Genomic DNA, 8,957 nt, shown 5'->3' on the forward strand with positions numbered 1-8,957 from the left:
ATTAGTAGATAATTAGGTATTTAAAGTATGTCTATTAAAACTAATAGCTATTTGTTCAAGCAAATGTTCTTTATAAATATAACTTTACTTTTATCTTAATCATTTGTTTGTGTTCAAGTGTACTTTGCTCATTAGGAATATTGTATTGAAGATTTCTTCTATTTAAGTGTTTAGATTATAATTCCTCATTATAGTTTTCTATGGATAACAAAATCAATTGTTCATTTGTAAATGATTATGGAGCTTGTTATAAACAATCATATACCTAAGTAAGAAATCTGGTTGAAGATATTGACAGGAATGATCTTAAATTACTTGTAAAATGAACAAACTTGAAAGAAGAACAAATTACTAGTATATGCACACATCATCGTAATATGTTAATAGTGAGATATAAGAGTAATCAGAAAAGTTGCTGTAATCCATTTCTGACTCACAAAAAAGCGTGTAGAGGTAAAAGTTTATCCATTTACATTTTAATGGGTAATACCATTCTTAATAAGTTGTTTATTAGGATTTGTTCATTGTTTTATAATAATAGTAAATTAATGTTATAGTATTTGAGTAATATAGTACATTTTCTTTTCAGCATCTCTACATGTGATTACAATGCATACTGTATTAGAAGCAGAAACCATAGGTTTAAATCTAATACCTGGAAAAAAGTTGTGTCCAAGCTATCGAAGTAAAGTTATGAAACATTTATCAAAAAGTATGAGTGAAAATGATGAAGAGTTTGATATTGTTAGTAAAATATCCATTCAAAATAAAAAAGAGGGTGTAAATACACACTTTACAGTTGCTGGAATATCTCCTATTAAGGTCAAAGGATTGCATAAGTCAGGTAAAATTAGAGAAAGTAAACAAAAAATTGACAGCATTAACAACCTCCATTAAAAAAAAAAGTAGCCACTTCCCTTAATATACCAGAAGAAAGTTTTGAAGAACAGTCAGGTTTTGGTAATGAGTATATGGAAAAGGCAAACTTGTTTGATAACATGATAGTATTGTAAGCTAATAAAATTGCAGAGTCTACAGCAACATCTAAAAAAATACAACTGACAACACTTGCTCCAACTGACTGGTCAATAAAAATAGTTTCTGAAATATTACATGTAACAAACTATGTAGCTCGAACTGCACGTAAATTAGCATTAGAAAAAGGTATTTTAGCCATGCCTAATCCTAAATTAGGGAAAGTTCTTCCAAATGTAACAGTTCAACTGGTCAAGTCTTTTTATGAAGATGATGAATATAGTCATATTATGCCTGGTAAAAAGGACTATGTAAGCATAAAGAAAAATGTTCACATGCAAAAACGTTTGCTATTATGTAATTTAAAGGAATTGTTTGTTGCTTTCAAAACCATGAACCCAGAAATAAAAATAGGGTTTTCAAGGTTTTGCACATTGCGACAAAAATGGTGTATTACTGCTGGTGCTTCAGGAACACATTCAGTATGTGTCTGTGCTATTCATCAGAATTTAAAACTGCTTTTACATCCTCTTGGTGTGACATATAAAGAACTGTTACTTTATATTGTATGTGACATGACTAATAAAGACTGTATGATGCGTAAATGTGAAAGATGCCCAGCAACTATGAATGCATTGGTTGAAAAACTTTATAATTTAATTGGAGAGTTTGAAGATGACGATGAAGTAGAATTTGATCAGTTGACAACAACAGATAGGTCAAACTTAACACATAATAAAGAGCCAGTGTCTGAATACATTGACTTAGTATGTAAAAAACTGACTAAACTTGCACCACACTCATATTTACCTAAGAATCAAGCATCATACCTGAGATCAAGAAAGGAAGATATGAATGAGTTAACATCATTATTTCTGGGTGATTTTTCAGAAAACTATAAATTTGTAGTTTAGGATGAAGTACAAAGCTTTCATCGGACAAATTTACAATGTACACTACATCCTGTGATTATCTATTTCAAAAAAGGTTTTCTTAATCACAAATCTTTTTGTATTATTTCAGATGATATGATACATGGTGTGAACATGGTTTACAAAATTATTGATGTTGTCAGCAATGATATTAAAACAGATCTACCTCAAATAAAAAATATTGAAAACTTTTCGGATGGGTGTGCAGGTCAATACAAGAATTGTAAAAATATTTTGAATCTTTGTTTCCATCTTGAAGATTTCGGTCTTTCTGCTAAATGGAACTTTTTTGCAACTAGTCACGGTAAGCAACCTTGTGATGGGATAGATGGTACAGTCAAACGTTTAGCAACACTAGCAAGCTTGCAAAGAGATATGGGTAATCATATTTATCTCCACAAGCAATGCTCAAATATTGCAATGAAAACGTTCAAGGTGTACATTTCATTTATATATCATCAGAAGATTTAACTTTGGTGAGAAACACTCTTAAGGAATGATTGGATACTGCAAATACCATACCTGGAACACGTAGTTTCCATCAGTTTGTACCACTTGGCCATCAAAAGGTTAAAATATATATATTTAATATACCTTTATCATCTTTAAATAAAATGCATAATTTTTATTGATAAACTTGAATAGATTTTTTATTTGTGTGGAATCATCCTCAAAAGTATTTTTGTTTTATTTTGGACTTACAATTTTTTTTTAATGCCTTTAAAAAAACATGTTTGACAAAATAAGTAAAACGGAATGTTGCTTTTTTTTTTCTAGATAGGTGCAAAGCTATGCAGTGTTGATGAAGATTTTGCTTTCATTCATGATTTTGGAAACATCCCTGTAACAACTGTATACTTAGTACCAGGTGATTATGCCTGTATTTCCTATGAGCAAAAGTGGTGGATTTAGCCAAAGACGACTTGAAAAAAGTTGTTCTCCTTAGGAAATAGAGATTTTTTATAATTAAACTAATTTCAAGTTTGTTGAGTCTGATATGTCCTATCCATACTTTTTTTTAATCTTTTATTTTTTGTACAATTTAAATAATGTGAATGAAAAGCATATATAAAATCATTTAAATTGAGTGTTCATTTTTCAAAAGGTTTTTTTATACCTTATTATTTTGTTCTAAAAAATTAATAAAAATAATTAAGTCACTAAACTATTAATTTCTAATTTGATTAATTTGTAGAAAATTGGGATAGATTGCCTGATTTTTAAAATATCAAAAAATTTTGTGTTCATATCAAACCTTAACAACTCCTCAAGTAAACGTAAGGCCAAAACAAAATTGATTCGTAAAGGAGATATATGTCTAATCTTTAAGAAAATTAAAACAAAAAGTTTTTTCTATCAGTCAGATTTTTTCTAGAGTTATAGTTGTCAATGCTCTTTTTTATTATAATTAGATGGTGCGTTTTGTAGATCTTGAAATAAACTATATTTTGTTGTTTTGAGAGATACAAATCTATAATTTTCAGATTACACAGGATTCAAACTCCTTTGGTACCAAATTTTAGCTTTGCAAAATTACTACAAGCACCTTATAAGGGTAATAGTAAAAGGACACATTTCCGGCACTTTTCCCCCCTCATTTTTCAGTCAAAATCTAACAAACTTCAAGTTGCTGTAAATCCTAAACGGATAAGAATTTTATAAAAAAAATTTACAGTCTTTCCTAAGTTATGTGTCTAAACACTTGTGCCAAATTTCAGAAAGTTTGGTGATGTAGGGTGCAGATTTGTGTTTTTTTGAGTTTTTTGAAAAATTTTTACCCATTATTCACTACTTTTTATAAACACTTTAATCAAGTGTCGGCTGTTTGATGAATAAATTAAGAATACAGTATTTAACTTGTTAATTTTTTTCATAACAACCCTTTTTTCATAACAACCCTTTTATCAACTCACGGTGATTTAAACAAACAAAAACATATAAAATGTACCGAGAAAAAGTATAATTATCTAAATTAAAAACAAAAAAATAATTTCACTTAAAGCAATTGTAAATATGAACAAAATATATAGTGTTTAGTTTCGAGTATTGCAATAGTAAAAAATTATTTTACTGCTTCTAGACAATTAGAGAAATGTGACTGTTTCAAATGTGGCTGTTATAATAGAGTGGTGACAAGCCAATGATTGCAAAAATTATTGTGTGGTGAATGTAGTTTCTTAATGAAGAGGTTAATGGATCCTAAAAATTTAGAACTATCCTAAACCTTTTTAGAGATTTTCTACTGTTAGTGAGGCCACTAACTTTTTGATTATAAGAAATCAGCTTTTCTCAGAATTCAAATTTAAATGACTTAAACTTCCTTTTTTTGAACGACTCGCCATACACTTGATATTGCCCTTTGTAAATAACAAAAAATGTATTGAGGTCGATGGAAAAAATTTTGAGCGTTTATTTTAATTTCCTTTTTTTTTTTTTTTGTTTTTTTTTTGTTTATCATTATTGTCACTGTTCTAAGAAACTTTGTTATTTCTTGAGTTTATATATTTTGTTACGCATTTATTATGTTTTACACGCTTTGGAAAATTTTAGACGATGGTCGCTCATTGTTCAACCGTTATCTCGCCCCAGGCACGTCTCAGAGCCATTTTCAGTGCTCCCACGGTGGGGTATCGTGTTCACAAGAATTTTTTCTCAAGGATGGATTAGACAGAATAGTCCATCGGGTTAAGAACCGGCGAATTAGGCGGCCAAACATCTTTGCCCTAAAAGCTGCAAAGCAGAAGGCGATTGTCAAATTGGCAGAATGCGCCGGCGCCTCCTGAAGCACGAAACCTTCTGGGCCAAAGTGCTCCATCGCCCAATGATCCAGTACGTCGCAAAGGACTTGCTGCTGATAGCTGGTTGCGATGGTCATGATGTTTCTTTTGATGACGCAGATCTCTTCCCACACCATTACTTAAGTTGGAAAATGACTGTACCCGATGATTTTTGCTGCCATGGTCTTCTGTTGACCCTTCTTGAGAAGCTGCCTGCGATTCTTAACGTTATGAAGCGGCTCGACCTTGTATATCTTCTTATCAGTGAAAAGCACCCGTGATAAGCGACCACCGCCGACTAGCCAACGCATTCAGCAGCATTTCTGCAGCCGTTTCGTGACAAGATCACTCACGTCCTTTCTTTGTTCAGGAAATGGACGTGAGCGATCTTGTCACGAAGTCTACGAAGTCCCAGCTAAAAGCTGGGACTTCGTAGACTCCTTGACGATGTGACGGTCGCTTTCCTCATTGACACTAAGATCTTTAGCCATTTTGCGCATTGAGGTCTCGGGATTCTGATGAATTCGGTATCGCACATAGTTGATGTTCTCCGAAGTGATCGCAGAAGTTGGACGGCTGTTTCGAGGACGGTTATTTGAGCAATGTCAGTCCTCCGCATCCTCGCTATGTACAACTCCACGATTGCAACACGTTGATTTTTATAATACATAATGTAATCACAACTGAAAATAAACAAATCAATAATACTTTTGCGGGATCAAAATTTCATGTAGAAATCCAATGAAAATAAAATTACTGAAAAAAATATATCAATACCAAAAACAGCAAAATACAAATTTGTCAGAAGCCTTCCACACCCTGTCCGTGTGTTCCTCATGTAGATAAATAAGTTTAATAACGCACATAAAATAAATTTGGGTTTTTGGCACTGTTTATTTAAAAGAAAAGCTATTAATAACGTAGCTATATGGCTTTTCTATATCAAAAGGACCAAACTTTTACAAGTTTTCTTACGAACCACTTCAGATTTTGATGAAATTTTTTGGGGGGTGGTATGTATCATTAGATAAACAAATTCTAAAATTTCAGTTGAATATTGAATGTGGTTCTTGAGGAATTTCCACCCTCGAGCTAAGCTGCATTTATTATTTCATTCATGAATGTTACTAACATGAAAAAGTTTTTTACATGCATCAATTTTTAGTCAGATTAATTTGTAATCTTTGGACACTTCCAGAAGTGCAAAAAAAAAAATGTCTAATTTTTAACATATTTCCTTAGCAGGTTAAGCTTGAAGTTCTTCTTGCTAAGCTTGAGAATTTTGTGATCTCGAAGAGCTCATTCTTAAATACTAAATTTAGAAATGCTACAAATTAAAGTGAATGTCGACTTGATAGTTGTACTGGATAGACATTTTGGATAAACTCAGGCGATTAGTCTTCATTCAAAGTTTTGAAATTGACAAATTGAGTCCCCCACCCTGACTTTTAAAAAATATTGGCTTTGATTAAGTTTTTGCTCATGGAAGAGGGGGAGATTTCACTTAAAATGGTCCACTTGCTAATTAGCTGTTTCTAAAGAACTATAAGATACTGAGTAATAATATTAAAGATTTCTAAATTTTAATTTTTTGATATACACCACTGCAACAAGTTTCATCAAAATCCAAGAGTGTAGAGTTGCTAGTCGTTTTGGTATGGGAATGACGTTTATAATAAATATGAGAGTTTTAAGAGCATAAAGGAAAAAGAGCCCTACCTTAATGAAAATAGTGCAGTATTGTCATTTTAATAACTTCACTTATATAGATAAAATCTTAAGTTTCGACTACCGAAAATGCTTTAAATAAACGTATAGAAAAAAAAACCATTATGGTTTTCATATCGCCTTACCCTTCATATTTAATTACAAACAAAAATTACATCGTTAAACATGTATTTCAGGTCTCAATATGTTTTTAAAATAAATGTGACCCTAGATGAAACCAGTAAATTTCTGCTTTACCACAATTAGTTTTCCTCGTGAGGAATCGCCATACATCTGTAAAATGAGATACATAATTACCACAGGATAATTACACATTTTCTGGTTTTGTCTGCAAATGTTAAAAAAATTTTCCTTGGTGACTTAAATTAGCATGGCTTTTCTCTTATGGAGGAGCCCATTTTAGACTATGAAAGTTTTTGTCTTTCGTTCAAGCTCAATGCCCGTATAAGCAATCCACACACATGCTATAAGCAATCCACAATGACTAAACGCATGTTCAACTGAAAAAAAGGTCTCCAGGTTCCAAAGGATTTGTCTGGCCAAAAACCAACTGAAACGAAACCATGGGGAATCATGTGATAACTGTTTCTATATACATACCCAGCAAGCACACAACGTTAAAACAACGTTGAAATAACGTTGATCAAAGTCGATCAACCTTATTTTAACGTTGTTTCAACGTTGTGTGCTTGCTGGGTACTTATAAAGAGAAAAATAAATATAGAAACAATTGTTTTCATTGATACAATACTTATAACTATTGTTAAACACTGTTACACAAATTTTAATGATATTTTCTTACAGCAATATTCCATGTAACATTCAGTAGTTGCAACCTTGGCGAGGAACAACGTTAAAAAACTGATCGTGCCAGATGAGACGAAAGTTGTATAAAAGGGACAATTATTACTGAGAAGAGAAGTTGCTGATAAACATATTGTTAACAGTAAGGTTTCATCCGCAAATCAATAGAGTAGTCACTTTATGACTAAACTTTCGGAAGGAAAATAAAGTTGCTAGCCCTTTTTCTTAGCTGCTTTTCTAAATAATGTAAAACTCTAATAAGATTTAAATTAGGGACTGATTAATAATTTTTCTGAGAACTCTGCAAGGTTTACATTTTTAAAGTATTTTGTAACTTATATTATTTTACATAAACTTTATACTTAAGAAAAAACCCCAAGAGATAAAATTTTGCATTATTACAATAAAAAACATCTGTTATAGTAAGGACTAACTAGAAAAATTAATCAAACTCACACCTTTATTGTTGATTCAACTTACCCCAAGTGCATCAAACTTTTGATTAAAATAGTTGTTAAATGCACTTAACTATGCTTGATGTCAAATATTGGTTGGTGATATTTTTGTAGATATATTGTTTATAATCCTTCAAAACTCAGGAAACTTTAAAAGAAAGTCTTCCCAGCAAACAAAAACGTTTAAAACACGTATTGAATACTATAAAAATTTTACTTAATAGATATACTATTTGCTAGTAAATGTGGAGTATATTCTTGTTCTACTTTCCCTTGTATGATTCTGCTTTAAATGCTTTTTTTACATGAACACAGAACAGTTTTACATGAGCACAGAACTTTTAGTCTTAAAATCGTTAAAATATGGACCGGAGCTGCACTTTATTCTAAAGTGTTAATTTCGATTCTGAGTTTTAATTAAGAAAGGCATTATAATTTTGTTTAGTGTTTCATGTTATGTAGAACAACTGTTATTTTGTAGAAACTTATAGTAAAAGTGTTACTGAAAGATGACAGAATGGTACATAAAAATATAAAAGTGTTTCCACACAAGTCATTGAATAGAATGCTGGAACTATGTAAGAAATATAAAATGTTAAAAGCAGTTTTAAGTCGATTAGTTTGTGAATATAAAACCAAAGAAGATGTTGAAATTGAGCGTTTAGTTGGACAACCAAACAAAAGTACTCCATACACTAGTCGTAAAAATATTAGATACGCAAAAGTGTGTATTTACTAGTGATAGGTATACTATTCGTATATACAGGAAAGTTAAAAATGTACACTAGGAACTATAGGACTGGGAATACTAAACCTAATTGAAGGTATAATGGAAAAATATTATTCAATTCTGGAAAATCCAATGACACTTTTTGTTGATGATATTGTTCCTCGTTCCAAAAAAACAATTATCCTGAACACATCAAAACTCGTTAAAGCACGGTTCAATACAATTAAATCTCTGTGACGCAGAATCTCATGACCTAAAATCATTTGAGAATTCATAATCAACTTTTTGAACAAAGTGCAGATTCAGAAATAACAGGGCTATTAAAAACAAATGTGCCATCAATTACATTTTTTCTCTGTAATTTTTTTAAAAAAATGTCAAATATCTTGCGTAGAATATGCTCAGATTAAATTTTATCGAAATCAGTATTTTTGGTATTGAAACAGTAGGTGACGTATGTGTTTACAAATTTTATGGAGTTTCCTTACTTTTGGTAGACAGCGTACAGCTGTCGGTATTCGAGTTATTTTGTTTAAAAATAGTCATTTATCAGCCA

At 31.2% G+C, this 8,957-nt stretch overlaps 1 pseudogene across 1 annotated transcript; it reads left to right on the plus strand.

Annotated features, from left to right (window-relative positions):
- Positions 1-5,475, plus strand: LOC149884200 (uncharacterized; annotated as a pseudogene). Its single transcript, XR_016455877.1, has 4 exons — positions 1-453; positions 590-2,476; positions 2,685-2,775; positions 4,458-5,475. The product of XR_016455877.1 is annotated as an uncharacterized LOC149884200 (transcript).
- The last annotated feature ends 3,482 nt before the right edge of the window (positions 5,476-8,957 follow it).

The sequence above is a fragment of the Hydra viridissima genome, unplaced genomic scaffold (genome assembly GCF_058129835.1).
Source record: "Hydra viridissima isolate aposymbiotic clone 2 unplaced genomic scaffold, HvirCarnegie_v1 scaffold_9, whole genome shotgun sequence".
Classification (NCBI taxonomy): Eukaryota; Metazoa; Cnidaria; class Hydrozoa; order Anthoathecata; family Hydridae; genus Hydra; species Hydra viridissima.